We start from the raw sequence: 15,687 nt of genomic DNA on the forward strand, positions 1-15,687 counted from the left end.
TTGGAGAAGTTGTGGCAAGGTAGACACACTAGTACATTTTTGGTGGAACTCTGAATCAGTAGAACCATTTTAGAAAGTAGTTTAGAATTATGCAAATAAAGTGACTAGAATGTCCATAGCCTTTGACACAGGGATTCCATTATTAGCCTTATACATCAAGGAGGCCATTGATAAGAAGAAAGTTTCCATATATGCTCAAATATTTATAGTAGATGTCATTGATTGGGGAATGGTTAAATGAATTATGATACATGAATGGAATGTTACTGTGCTGTACATAATGTAAGCAATGGAATATTACTATGTTGTAAGAAAAGACCAATGTAATAAATACAGAGAAGCATGGAAATGTCTACTCGAACTGATACAGAATGTAGTAAGCAGAGGCAAGAAAATATGTATAATGACAACAACGTAAATGAAAAGAACAACCATGAATAAATCAAAAGCCAATCTTTCCAAATAATTATAGAGAAACAAACATGGCTCAAAGGAGAAGATATGAGTAGATATCCACACCCTATCCTTCGGAAAGGTGAGAGGTCTAAAGTGTTGTACATTGTACCTATTTTCAGACTTTTGATTACTTATGCATTTTTCCCCTTTTTTGTTTTAAAAAAATACTATTTGTTATGTGAGATTGCTCTCTGGAGAGTAAATGATGCTGGGGAAAATTATAGTGATGTAAAAAAAGACATCTACAAAAACTTATTTAAAAATTTTTTAAAAAAATTTTTAATAGGGACAAATAGATTCAGTTGCTCCTTATTTCCTCTGGGTTAAAATACCACCTCCTCTGGCATTTAAATCCCTTCACAATTTCATTCCAAACTATCCCCTCAGTATTCATTTCACATGTTTTTAATACCCTAACCAAACCAGCTTACATGGCGTTACCCGTAGATGATATTCCATCTTCCACCTCCCAGACTTTGCAGACTGTCCCCCAAGTTTCCCTCTTCTTTTATCCCTCTTAGAATCCTTCTTTCAAGGCTTAGTTCAAATATAATCTCATACAAGAGACCTCCCAGATATAAATGTTCCCCCTGAAATTATTTTGTAATATAATTATTTATCTCTTTACATGATGTTGTTCCAATCCTGCTGCCCCTAAAATGTAAACTTTTTGAGGGAAGGGACTGTTTTCATTTTTGTCTTGGCCTCTCTAGACCCTGGCATATAGTGGGCACTTGTTAAAACTACCATGTACTCTTTTGCACCTCTCAGCATTAGAACAGTCAGGGAAGGATTTGTGTGGCCAGTGAAATAATTGGCACATGTTTCTTTTGTGTGTGAAGTCATAAACTTTTGTCTTTGCATCCCAGCACTCAGCACAGTGCCTGGTACATAATAATTAAAGACAACAACAACAAGTAGTATTTATGTAGTGCTTTGAGTTTTACAGATCATTTACACATATTATTTCATTTGATCATCGCAAAAACTCTGTGTAGTAAATACTACTATTTTCCCCATTTTACATATTAGAAGATTGTTACTGTAAGTTAAGTGACTTGCACAGGGTCCCACAGCTAGAAAGTGTCTGAGGTGGGATTCAAAGTCAGATTTCTCTCACTCCAAATCCAGTGCTCTATCTACTACTACCACCTTACTTGCTTGCTTGCTTGTGTACCATCATTGGTTTGTATATTATCAATAACCTAGTTTCTTTCTATGAGATCTATATTATGTCATTTGAACCACAAAATTATCCAATGAGGAGACTTTAGTCCCATTTTTCAGATCATGAAACAGAGTCTTAGAGAAGTTAAGTGACTTACTTAGGATCCTAAAGGTGAGATTTGAACCTACTTCTTCCTGACTTGTACTCTTTCTACTGCAAGTTGCTTATTATTGGGAATTGACTTCCTATTGCCTCTAGAATAAAATTAAACCCCCTCTCTTTGGTATTTAAAGTCCTCTACATCACATCTGACACTAGCCTATGGTTTCCAAGCTTATTTACACATCACTCACCTTCAAGCACTCCACATTCCAGCCAAACTGGTCCACTTGTTATTCTTCACACACAACATTTGATCTCCTTTCTTAGTGCCTTTGCTCACCTCCGGGCCTTGAATGTACTTTTTTCTCACCTCTCTCTGACTCTTAGAATTCCTGGCTTCCTTCAAAGCTCAAAAGTACCACCTGTTCCATGAAGCCTTACCTGATCTCTCAATTGATAAAAACCTCCCCGTTGCCCGGCTTATTATCTTATATTTACTTTGTATATATCTTACATATTATATACATATATATACATATATATGTATAGATACATATCTGTGTGTGTATATTTCCTGGTAGAATGTAAGTGCCTGGAGGGCAGAATGTATTTTATCATCATCAACAAGCATTTATTGAGTCAGGCCCTGTCTTAAGTGCTGGGGGTACAAGCAAAAATAGTCTCTACCTTCAAGGAACTCCTATTCCAATGGGGGAGACAATGAGCAAACAACTGTGCACATATAAGACATATACAGTGTAAATGGGAGGTGATCTTGGAGGGAAGTTGTTAGCAGGATGGGGACAGGCAAAAGTATTTTGTTTTGTCTTTGCATCCCAAATGCTTAGTATAGTGGCTGGCACATAGTAGCCACTTTATTAATGCTTGTTTATTATGACAAAAGGAAAGACACCAATGCATTAAAAATGAAATAAAAGTATATTAGTCAGTGTCGTAATACTATTTGAATATAAAGAAAATCACAGGTCACAAAAAATATGACAGATGGAAGCAGAACTGTTGGCGTCTGTTGCTAGGACTAAAAGCGTTTTTCAAAAGAATTAGGGGAGTGCAAAAGCAATGGGTATTTTTATTTAGTTAATGTAATGGAAGGATGTATGGCTTAACTGCAGACACCCCAGGGAGCATGATAGGGGTGGCAGGGGAAACACTACCAAGGCCGTAGGGCAGCATCCAGGTACCAAACTGAAGCATCAACTCACCCAAAAAAGAGGGCCTTCCACTAATCTGCTACGTTGCGGCCAGGATCAACACCTTCCCAGCGAGAAGATTGATCACCTTCTTCCTCCAAACTGGGGCAGCAGAGATCATATCCTCAATCTTCCATACTGGGATTGGGACCTTCAAAGCAGGATGTGGAAGGACAGTAAAGGAATTCAACCTAAGCTGTTGTGTAAGCTCCTTGAAGGCAAGGGTGGTTTGATTGTTTTGTCCTCATATCCTAGCACCTAGCACAGTTTTTTAGCACAAAGTAAGTGCTTAATAAATGCTTCTTTTTTGATGTCACCAGAAAGCACTGGGCAGAATCTTCAGAGAAAGACAGGAATAAGTCCACCACAGTCTAGGCGCATCCTGAATCCATGTTCACTCCATACATAAGGATGGTTTCAAGACCAGGAAAATTGAAGGGGATCAAGTGTTTCATATGGAGGATTGTGGTCTTACTGAATTGATTGGTTTTCCTTTAATTAGAGCACAACAATGCCAGTTAGCTAGTTTAGTAGGGGGACTAGCCAATGAAGAGCCCGCCCTAAGAACATGTCCAGATTTGCCCTTCCTGGTAGCTTTTACAGAGCCTTTGCAGATATTCCTTACCTGGTTCCAATACAATACATGGAACTCCAGGGAGCCAATTTTAAGCCATGATGACTCAGGATTAGTATGACCCAGTGATGAAATTGCTCTCAAAGCCAAAAGGTCAGATGATTCAGGAGAGGCTGAACTGGAACAGAGTGTGTATACAAAAGACTGGAGGATCTCTCACTCTTTTTCCTGGAGGCTTTCAAGTGAAGAGGATTACTTTTCACTCCCAGGTTGCAGAGGTTGGGGAGACTTGGCAGCATCCTCCAACTCACACCTGGAAAATGGTACATTTTTTCCTTTTCTTTTTTTCTTTATTTAGGTGAATGGGCATTATAAGACAGGAGTGCCCAGGTGACCAGTGACTTCTAGAGGTCCAGCAGAGCCAGCAGAAACGATTTATCAGAAGCCCAAGTTAGAAAGAGAGCCTGCCAGAGCAGTAATAGCCAACAACAAAGGAAGTACCCACAGACGGAAGTGGATAGACAGCTCATGAGGAAAATGCAAGAGATTGTGACTCCTCATGATGGGGAGAAATGCTGCTTATGAATTCTAAAACAGGGATGTTGTGAATATATACCAAACCCAACAGAGAGCTACATCTAAAAAGGAACTTATGAGGACTCCGCAAAGCAAAAAAAAAAAGTTAGCTGGTAACCCTCATTGTACATGTTCTCTAAACATAAGCCTCACTCCCCATTGTACTTCGAGCTCACTCTCCCTAGAAACCTTACATGTGTGCAAGTGGAGATTAAGTCCCTAGGATTATGGGGCTAGAGGTAGAGATATTTGTAATTATTCTTCTTGCTATACCTTCTCAGTAAACACCCATTTTCTACAAACTATTAGAGTGTTACTGGTTGATTGATACTGGGGGACACATTAGAAGGGGATCACCGTCATTAGGTGCCACGACTCCTCTGTGTTACCCTTGGAACCTCTCAGAACCTGACTGTCAGTGAGGTGAAACTGTGGTGAGTGACATGAGATGTGGGTGCCACACTAGGAAAGAGAAAGGTTCCAGATATGGCAGGTTTCAGAAAAAAGCCAGGGTAGGAGGGAAGGGAGAACCAGGCAGGACAAGGGAATATGATGTAATGGAAAGATCAATGACTTTAGAATCAGAAGACCTGCATTCAAATCCTGCCTTTGGTGTTTAGTACCTATGAAACTATGAGCAGGTCACTTACCTTTCCTCAGCCTCAGTTTCTTCATCTATAACATGAGAGGATTAGATTAGATGACTCCTGGGCTTCCTTCACCTCTAGATCTATGTTCCAATGTGACTAGGACATGAAGAACTTGTTGGGTAGACAAAGGCTAGTCTAACAAACCAGAAGGGGTTTTTTTGGGGGGGGTGCGAAGGGGGCTATAAGAAATATTAATATAATCGAAAATTTCTTCCTAAAAGTAATACACATTCATAGTAGCTTTTACTTGAAGAACTCAAAATATTAAATACATTTTATCCCTTTCAGAGTACCCAAAAGAGTGATTTGTATACAACAAATTAATTTCAATACTTTGTTCAGTATGTGGACAACTATGTGATCTGTTTTTTTCTTACCTAAAATTTTGTTTTAATAGCATGGGGAATGTGTTTGCTTTGTCATAATTCCCATTTCTGGGTCATAGAGCATTGTTTTTCCACATGAAAAAGACTATGCAGATTTGCCAATGTGTGATTGTCATACCAGGCCCACAGCCCAGGGCAAAACTGTAAAGTTGGCCACTTTTTGTCTTTGGCACTTCAAGTCTCCTCACTGGTATTTTATTCTTGTATGGCCCTACTGTCCCAAGTATCTAATGTTGCTAAAAGAAAACTTGGTAAACTCAAAAGGTGTTAACTCTTCTCATATGTATTTGTACTTTAAAAGAAGGTACCTAAATAGGTCAATATTTAATCCAAAAGAATGGGGTGTTAATGATAGAATTTCTGACAGTCATTCAACAATCATTTTATTAAGCACTTACTATGTCCCAGGCACTGTGCTCAGCACTGACAATTCCTGCTCTCAAGAAACTCACAGTCTAATGGCGGAGACAACATGGAAACAACTATGTACAGATATGTATTTATACATATATACATAAATATAAATACAAATGCATAAAAATATAATTAACTGGAGATCAACAGAATGAAAGCACTAACACTAAGGGGGAATCAGGAAAGGCTTCTGCTAGAAGCTGGGATTTTAGCTGTTACTAGAAGGAAGTCAAGAGGCAAGATGAGGAGGGAAAGAATTTCAGGAGTGGAAAATGCATAGCATTATTAGTAGGGGAGACACTTGGAGGTGAAAAGTCTTTCCAATGTACTTTGAATCAAAGCATAAAAGTGACCACTTATTTTGCCTAAACATAATACCAGGCTTGGTTATATCTTCTGATTGTCAGCTCCAAAGGACAAGGAAAGTAGATGGCATAGGAAGTAACAGATTAGGCATAGGAAGATAATAGGTTGTTGAGTCATTTCAGTCATGTCCGACTCTTTGTGACCCCATTTGGGGTTTTCTTGGCAAAGATATTGGAGTGGTTTGCCATTTCCTTCTCCAGTTCATTTTATAGGTGAGGAAACTGGGGCAAATAGGGTTAAGTGACTTGCCCAGGGTCATACAGCTAGTAAGTATTTGAGGCTAGATTTGAAATCAAGTCCTCCTGACCCCAGGCCTGGCATTCTATCCACTATGCCACCCAAAAGGAAAGGAAAACAGAAAGGAGATAGGATTGATTTAAAGGAGAAAAGAAAAAGGGAAATAAGATAGGGCCCTTTCTTTCTCTACATTTAATAAACTCTCATTATTTGTAATAATAACATGCATTCAATAAGCATTTATTGATGATGATTCCCATTTTATCAACAAACATTTCTTAAGTGCTTACTATAAGCACTGTAGTAAGTGCTGGAGGTATAAAGACAAAAGTGAATAGTCCTCACTCTTAAGGAGCATCTATTCTATTGGGGATATATGTGTAAACAAATATACATAAATATATTTGTATATATATGTGTGTGTATCTATATGTATATGTGTATATATACATATATATGTATGTCTGAATATGCCAAATAGATGCAAGGTAACATTGAGGGGGAGAGGTGCTAGAAACTCTCAGAAAGACCACTATATCCATTAGAAATCTTTATTAGGTAACATTTCAGAAAAAAGTTTTTTTTTTACTTTGATCATGGGCTATAGCACCTGCTATAGGTGGTATATAAAAGAAGTATAAATTAAGACCCCAGTCTTCAAGAAGCTTACTACAGTTTTGTTTGAGATTAGCAAATAATTAAATATTGTGCAATAGGCATTCAGAAAAAAGAGAGATAAGCATGGATTGGAGTCCATATTGAAGGCTTCATGGAAGAATTACATTCTGAATCAATGGGGATGCCTGGCTGCTCCACCCTCACATGTCCAGGGTCAGACAAGGAAGCAGTAGGAACAGGGGATGTGGGGTCTTTGGTCTACTGGTAAGGACTAGGGGGTTCTGGGTAGATAGGTGGTGGTCAGTGGTCCTGGTCACTAGAGTTCTAACCAAAGGCAGCATGTGAAATAGTCATGAGATCAGGAAGTCCAGGTTAATCAGATTCACAACAAAGTAAGGAAGCGATGGCATATATAGTCCAAAGTCTAAGGGATCTGAAGTAGTGGCTAAGGAATCCATATGTTAGACTCAGAAACTGGGACAGAGGAGTCAAAGCTGAAGGGCTCCCAGAGGTTAGCATCATAGTTCTAGAGAAGATTCTGCATAACCTTTTTACCTTTTTCTGGATTTTAGGTTGAAATAATACAGGCCTATCTGCTCAGCCCTGTCCTGCGTAGTTAACTTTTATGGCCTTAAAGGAGTCCTATCTGTATTTAATCAGGTGTTTTCATTTTCAAAGGGGAAGCTACAATCACTGGAAGGATGGATTAGGGGTCCTGAAGTAGCTCCAAACTACTAGATGGTTCAATTGGGAGCCAAGGTCTCTAGTGAAAAGAGGGGGAACAAGGAAATAAATATGTATAAAACGTCTACTATGTGCCAGGCAATGTGCTAAGTACTTTACAAATATGATCTCATATGATCTTCACAACGAGATAAGTGCTATTACTATCCCCATTTTACAGTTGAGTAAACTGAGGCAAGAGAAGTCAAGTGACTTGCCCAGCGTCACACAGCTGGTAAGGCTGGATTTGAACTTAGATCTTCCTGACTCCAGCCCCAGTGCTCTATCCACCAAACCACCTTGCTGCTTTCCTAGTGGTAGTCCAAAGACCTTGGTTTAAGTCTTGGCTCTGTCACTTACTATGTTACCTTGTGCAAATTACTTAGCCCCCCTCAGGCTCAGTTTGCTCACCTGTAAAATAGAGATAATAATACTTTATCTCCTAGAGTGCTCTGATACTCCAATGAGTTGTCTGTGTAAAATACTTTGTGACCATGAATAAAGCTCTATCAGTTTTGAATACATTTTTAAATGACATCAGCTAGGTAATGGCAGTGGCATTATTAGAGGCAGCTAGATAGCACAGTGGATAGAGCACTGGGTCTGGTAGTCGGGAAGACCTGAGTTCAATGCAGCTTCACACATGGCTGTGTGACCCTGAGCTAATCACTTAACCTCTGTTTGCCTCAATTTCCTCAGCTGCAAAACGAAGATCATAATAGTACCTACCTCCTAAGTTTATGCGGAGGATCAGATGAGATAATATTTAAAGCACTTAGCACGCTGCTCGGCACATAGCATTATATAAATGCCAGCTAATATTATTATTATTATTATATAGTTATTAATAAGTTTATAATTCATAAATTTAAGTTGAAAGAGCAGTGTATGAAGAACGATGCTGAAATCTACAAAGATGAATAATATACAGTCTCTGATCTGAATGAGTTTATGGAAGATAAGAGGCATCATGCTATAATTTTAATGGATGTGTGTGATCTCACTCTTGTGGATCCTCCCTCCAACAAAGACAACTGCATATCATCCACAATTTTTATCTAGTGCAACTCTTAACCATTTCTTTTGAAGGGAATCCACTCTCTAGTTCTCTGAGTGTATCCATATAGCATGCAGGCTCTTTATTACTTAACCCTTGTCTGAATTTTATATTGAATTTTATTAACTTAATCCAGTCTAAATACATGACTGATCCATGTCCCACACATAGCAAGGTGGCTGAATGAATAGAGCACTGGACTTGGCGTCAGGAATACCTGGATTCAAATCAAGTCTCAGGCATTTACTAGCTGAGTGACCCTGGGCAAGTCATTTCTGTCTGCCTCAGTTTCCTCAACTGTAAAATGGGGATAATAATAGCACTCACTTCTTGGGTTGTTGCGAGGATCAAATGAGACAATATTTATAAAGTGCTTAGCACAGTGCGTGGCACAGAGGAGGTACTATATTAACACTTGTTTCCTTCCTCCCCTTTCTGATCATCCATTTTTCTCTGATGATATGTATTATGCTTTTAGGAATTAACAGTTTTCCAACTGCATTAGAGTTTACTTTCATTCAATTCTGGGTCCATTTTCCCTGTACACTATACTCTCTAAGATATGTTTATTGATATATAAGCTCTATGGACTATCCATCTAACGGTTTATCATATTGTAGACAATTGGAATTCTTCATACACTTGGTTTTTTTCTGTGTAGTTAGGCCAAATGTTTTGAGTCATCATAGGTCTCATTTAATAATATTTCTAGGCAGCTTGAACTTCTAGAACATTAATTGGGCAATTGTTAGTTGGTATATCTAATTTTTTGCATTTGTATTCTCAGTGCTTGGTACATAGTAGGACTTAATAAATACTTGTTGACTGGGTGATTGATTATCCTCTGCCCTCTTTTCTGTTATTCTGCCGTTGTCACTGAAACAACTGAAGGGGGCTGAACAAGACTGAAGGTGATTTTGTAATTTTTTTTTTTTGTTGCATGGGTTGCCATGACCAAAGAATTCATCACCTACTGGCTATCCTATTGGTGATGAGCCTCTCTGTACCTAGCAGGATTGGTCATTGGAAAGCAAACACAGGCTAACGCTAAACACTAAGAACTCTTCTGGAAGCCTTTCCAGTATTGTAGAACTTGTGCTCTATTGTGTTCTTTGAGAATTCAGGGTCTTCTTCATAAAGTGAGGGCATCAGAGAGAATATCGTAATACAAAGTGTAATATGATTCAAAATTGTAGTATATAAGTTCTCATTTCTCAAATACATAGAAAACAGAGTCAAATTTATAAGAACATGAGTCATTTCCCGATTGATAAATGGTCAAAGGATATGAATAGGCAGTTTTCAGATGAAGAAATCAAAGCTATCTAAAGTCATATGAAAAGTGCTCTACATTGCTATTGATTTTATAGAAATGCGTATTAAAACAACTCTGAGGTACCACGTCATACCTTTCAGATTGGCTAATATGACAGAAAAGGAAGATGATAAATGTTGGAGGGGATGTGGGAAAATTGGAACACTAATGCATTGTTGGTGTTTTGAACTGCTCCAACTATTCTGGAGAGCAATTTGGAACTATGCCCAAAGGATTATAAAACTGTGCATATACCCTTTGACCCATCCATAGCACTACTAGGTCTGTATGCCAAAGAGATTAAAAAAATGGATGAGGGCCTGTATGTATAAAAATGTTTATAGCAGTTCTTTTTATGGAAGCAAAGAAGTGGAAATTGAGGGCATGCTCATTAACTGGGGCATGGTTGAACAAGCTGTGGTATATGATTGTGAAGGAATACTATTGTGCCATTAGAAATGATGGGCAGGATGCTTTCAGAAAAACATGGAAAGACTTACATGAACTGATGCAAAGTGAAGTTAGTAGAGCCAGAACACTGTACGCGGTAACAGCAATATTGTATGATGATCACTTGTGGAACTATTGCCAGCAAGACAATGATCTAAGACAATTCCGAAGGACTTATGATGAAAAATGCTGTCCACCTCCAGAGAAAGAACTGATGGAGTCTGAATGCAGATCAAAATGTACTATTTTCACTTCTGTTTGTGTGTTTTTTTGTCTGTATTCTCTTTCACAATATGACTAATATGGAAATATGTTTTGCATGACTGCACATGTATAACCTACATCAAACTGTTTGCCATTTTCAGATGGGGGGAAGGAGTGGGAGGGAGAGAATTTGGAACTCAAAATTTAAAAAAAAAAGAATATTAAAGACTTCTTTTACATGTAATTGGAAAAATAAAAATATTTAAATAAAAAAAACATTTAAAAAGGGAAAGAACTTTAGTGTATAGAGAACTGTCCTAGCGTAAGGAAGACCTAAGCTCAAGGCTTGCCTATGACACAGTATATACTAGCTGTGTGACTCTGGGCAAATTTCTTACTCCTTATTTCTCTTGACCTTCCTTCAGCCTTTGACACTGTCCAGGACAGGGTTCTGTTCTGAGCCTCCTTCTTCTTTTCTTTCTCTATACCGCTTCACATGGTGATTTCATCAGATCCTATGGATTTAATTACCATCTTTACGCTGATGATGCTCAAATCTACATTTCCTGCCCTAATCACTTTGATGTTCTCCAATCTCACATCTCTACTTGCCTTTCAGACATTTCAAACTGGATGTCTCGTAGACATCTTAAACTCAACATATCCAAAACTGAACTCATTATCTTTCCCCTAATCCCCCCCCCCACGCCCCTCCCTCCCCATCTTGCATATTACTATTGAAGGTAATACAATCTTCCCAGGCTCCCAGGCTTGAAACCTAGGTGCCATCCTAAACTCCTTATTCTCTCCCAATCCCATATTCACTCTGTTGCCAAGGCCTGTCAATTTTACCTTTGCAACAACTCTTGCATATACCTTGTTCTTTCTCCTGATGCTCCTACCACTCCAGTGTAGGCCCTTCCCACCTCATGCCTGGACTATTGCAAGAGCCTGCTGGTGGGTCTACCTATCTCGTCTCTCCCCACAATAAACCATTCTTCCTTTGGCTGCTAAAGTGAATTTCCTAAAGGACAGCTTCAAGCTACTCAAAAAACTCCAGTGGTTCCCTATCACTTCCACGATCAAATATAGAATTCTCTATGTGGTGTTCAAAGCCCTTCATAACTTAGCTCCCTCCTACCTTTCTAGTCCTCTTACACCTTATTCCTGACCATCTACTCGGATCCAGTGACACTCGCCTCCTAGTTGTTCCACAAATAAGACACTGTATCTTTCAGCATTTAATGGGCATTTTTTTTCTGGCTGACCTCTCCATGCTTGGAATGCTCCCCTTCCTTAAATCTGCCAGTTGACTTCCTTAGCTTCCTTTAAGTCCCAAGTAAAATCCAATCTTCTACAGGAAGCCTTTCCTCTTTTAATTCTAATTCCTTCACTCTCTAAGTTACTTCCTATTTATTCTTTATATAGCTTGTCTGTAGATATTTGTTTGCATGTTATCTCCCCATTAGACTACGAGAACCTTGAGGACAGGACTTGTGTTTGCCTTTTTTTGTGTGTCCCCAGTGCTTAGCACACTTCTTGGCATTAGAGCAGGTGTTTAATAAATGTTTGACTGACTAAATGTCAGCCACCCTCTTTTCCTTGATACTTTCTTTTCTCTAGGTTTTTTTTTTTTTGTGATATTGCTCTTCGCTATTTTCCTCCCATATGTTTGACTGCTCCTTCTTGGTCTTCATCTAAGTAATGCCCATTAACCATATGTGTTCTGGTTCTGTTCTGAACCCTCTTTTTTCCTTTCTGTATATTATTTCACTTAGTGATCGCATCAACTTCTGGATGTTTAATTATCATCTCTATGACTATGATTTAGATGTACTAGGGTGTGACATATTAGAGGAAAAGCATTGGACCAGGAAGCAGGAAGCTCTGAGTTCAAACGCTACCTCTCACCCTCACTATTGAATGGGTTGGCCTGGATGGCTTCTTAGGTCCAATTCCAGCTCTAAATCTATGACACGCTAACCTGTGCCTCCAATCCACCTCAGCTCCAGACAAGAATTGTCATACCAGGTCCATAATCCAAAACTGTAACTTCCTACTCTTCCATATATCCCTGCCTCTTCTAACCCTATTGTGAGTTCCATGTGTTCATGGAGGACTATCACCTCTGGTGTGAAGACTTGCTAAGTCCTTTTCAAGGCTGCTTATCCAACTTTGGGATTCACCTTTGCCCAACTTTCACCATTGGCTCCAAGAAGCTGTAGCATGTGCAGTGCCCACACCCCGGTAAGCCATCTCAGCAGACGGGCTAAACCAGGTCGAGTGTAACTGACAGGCCTCAAATCTGTCAGTGAGTTAGGGGGATGGCTACCCCAAAAATGTGAAGACATCTTCTAGAGGAATGGATGAACGAGAACAATTTGTTCTGACGGTCATGAAGGAGGCTGAAGAAGGTGCTGTAGAGCATCAAGGTCATCCACTGCACCTTGGGCCATCACCAGTAGTCTTGACTTTCGTCCTGCCACTGGACTTCAATGACTCTGGAAGAGAAAGTGAGGCAGACAACTGTGCAACTCTGCCTCACTTAAATCCAATTCATTAGCAAGTTGAGCCCTGTGATATCATTGGTCCTCTGTGAAAACAAAGGACAAACAACAGATCTACTTATCCAGTCCTAACTTCTCTCCTTACCTCCAGTCCCACATCTCCATTTGCCTATTTAGACATCATGACCTAGATGTCCTGTGGATGTCTTAAATTCAGTATGTCCAAAACTGAATTAATTATATTTCTCCTCAAACCCTCCTTTTCCCCTCTAATACTCTCGAAGGCACTACAATCTTTACAATCATACAGGCTCAAAACTGATTATCTTTGGCTCTCCAATCTGTTTTACACCCCTCCTTCCTACCCAATATGTTGCCAACTCCTGTCCATTTTTTTTACAACATGTTTCATACTCACCCATTCTCTTCTTGGACATTGCTACCATCCTGAAAAAGGCCTTCATTTCCTCATGCCTGCATTATTGCAATGTCTTCTTTTTGGCCTCTCTGCCTCAAGTCTCTCCCCACTGTAATGCGTCTTCCACTCAGCAGCCAGAGATCTTCCTAAAGGGCAGGTCTGACCACGTCACCCCCCTACTCAATTCCAATGACATCTGTTTACTTCCTAAGGTAAATATAAAATCCTTTGGCTTTTGAAGCCTTCGCAACCCGCCCCCTTCCTATCTTTCCAGTCTTCTTAGAACTATATACCCCTTTACATATTCTATGATTTAGTGTGATTCTGGCCTCTGAGCCCTTCCTGACACATCAGTTTGTCTCCCAGAACTTTGCAATTTCATTGACTATTCCCCATGTCTAGAAAGCTCTCCCACTTCAGTTTTGCCTCTTGGCTTCCTTAAAATCTCAGCTAAATTTCCACTTTTTGTAATAAGCCTTTCTAGACACACCCCTTCCCCCATGGGTAGTCTTTCCTCTGAGATTGCCTCCGATTTAATTTACAGGGTGTCCCTAAAGTCTGGACACATAGGAAATCTCATTAATATCTCATTAACCATTTCACTGAAGACTCTGTTGTTAAGTGACTTCTTTTTCTGGGGTATGCTAAAGGAGAAGGTGTACTCAATGAAAATCACAGATGTAACACACTTGATTGAATGCATAAAGAGTGAATGTGCTAAAATTGATGGCAATGTGGAGTTACTACATCGAGTTCATGTGAATATTGCAAAGTGCATCAATCTTTGCATCACGAATGATGGAAATCATATTGAAGATGTTATTTCTTAATATTCCAATTAAATAAAATGTTGTTGAAAATTTCATTTCTTGAAAATATGCATTTTTGCCTTTGTGTCCAGAGTTTAGGAACACCCTGTATATATATCTTGTCGGTACTTAGTTGTTTTGTGTCTTTGTCGCCCCTCCCCCATTAGAAAGTGAGCTTCTTGAGGGCAAGGACTGTTTCGGGGGTTTCTTTGTACTTCCAGCACAGAGAAAGCACTTCCTTGGAAGCACAACTCAGGTAACACCCGAGGCCTTTCAGGATATCTTCAACTGTTAGTGTTCTCTTCCTCTTGAAATTTTCCCTTCTCCTTGAAATTACTTTGGGTACGTGTGTATATATGTATAAATATGTATATATATAATGTGTACATTATATCAACATATGCATATTACACATGTGCATATGCATTGTGTGTATGTAAAAATAATCCATACATTATATACATAAGTATATGTACATTATATTAATATGTATACATTACATATGTGCATAAATATATAATATACATAAGTAAATATGTACATATTACGTGTGTCTATGTATTGTGTGTGTAGATAATGTATACATTATAGGCATAAGTAAATGTATACATTATATTTATATAGATTACATATGTGCATATGCATTGTGTGTATGTATATGTATAATATACATAAGGAAATATATACATATAACATATGTGTGTATGCATTGTATATGTATACACACACAGATACACACTCATATTATATCCCCCACTGTAATATAAGTTCCCTGAAGGCAAAGATTGCACCATTTTTGTATTTGTATACATGGATCCTGTCCCAGTGAACCCTACACATAATAGGCATTTAACATGTTTATCAAATTGAATTGGTGGCCCGGTTTTAAGAAAAGCATAGGATTTCAGTACACAGAGAGGGATACACAAAGGCTATATTTTAGTCCCAAGGCTGTTAATAAGGAAAAGGCAGGGAGGATTTGGGGAAATGTATCATTATCATTAGTGGTTATGGTTGTTGAAATAATCTATCTCAAAGATTTGGGCAGGGTTCCTGGTTGCTTAAATTGAATTTGGACAGGTGGAGAGGAGGAAGGACATTTTAGGGATGGGGCAGAAAGGAAATGAGCACAGTACATGGCAGGGATGGTAGTAACAGGACCCACCTACTTGAAATTGCAAATTCCTGTAATGGGTTCAGTTTTAAGGTCCAATAGGTACACTGAGGCCGGATTATGGAGGACTTTGATACTCTATTAATTTTAGAGGCATTTTATTTTGTACATGCCGCATCTACTTATCATATGGGAACATGTTTTATCTCAGAGGTAGAATATAAGCTCTTTAAGGAAAAGGGCTGTCTCTGTTGTATTTGTATCCCAGCTACCATCACAGTGCCTGGCAACATAGTAGTCGATTAATAAATGCTTATCGATTGATTAACTGT

The sequence above is a fragment of the Trichosurus vulpecula genome, chromosome 8 (genome assembly GCF_011100635.1).
Source record: "Trichosurus vulpecula isolate mTriVul1 chromosome 8, mTriVul1.pri, whole genome shotgun sequence".
NCBI classification, from domain to species: domain Eukaryota; kingdom Metazoa; phylum Chordata; class Mammalia; order Diprotodontia; family Phalangeridae; genus Trichosurus; species Trichosurus vulpecula.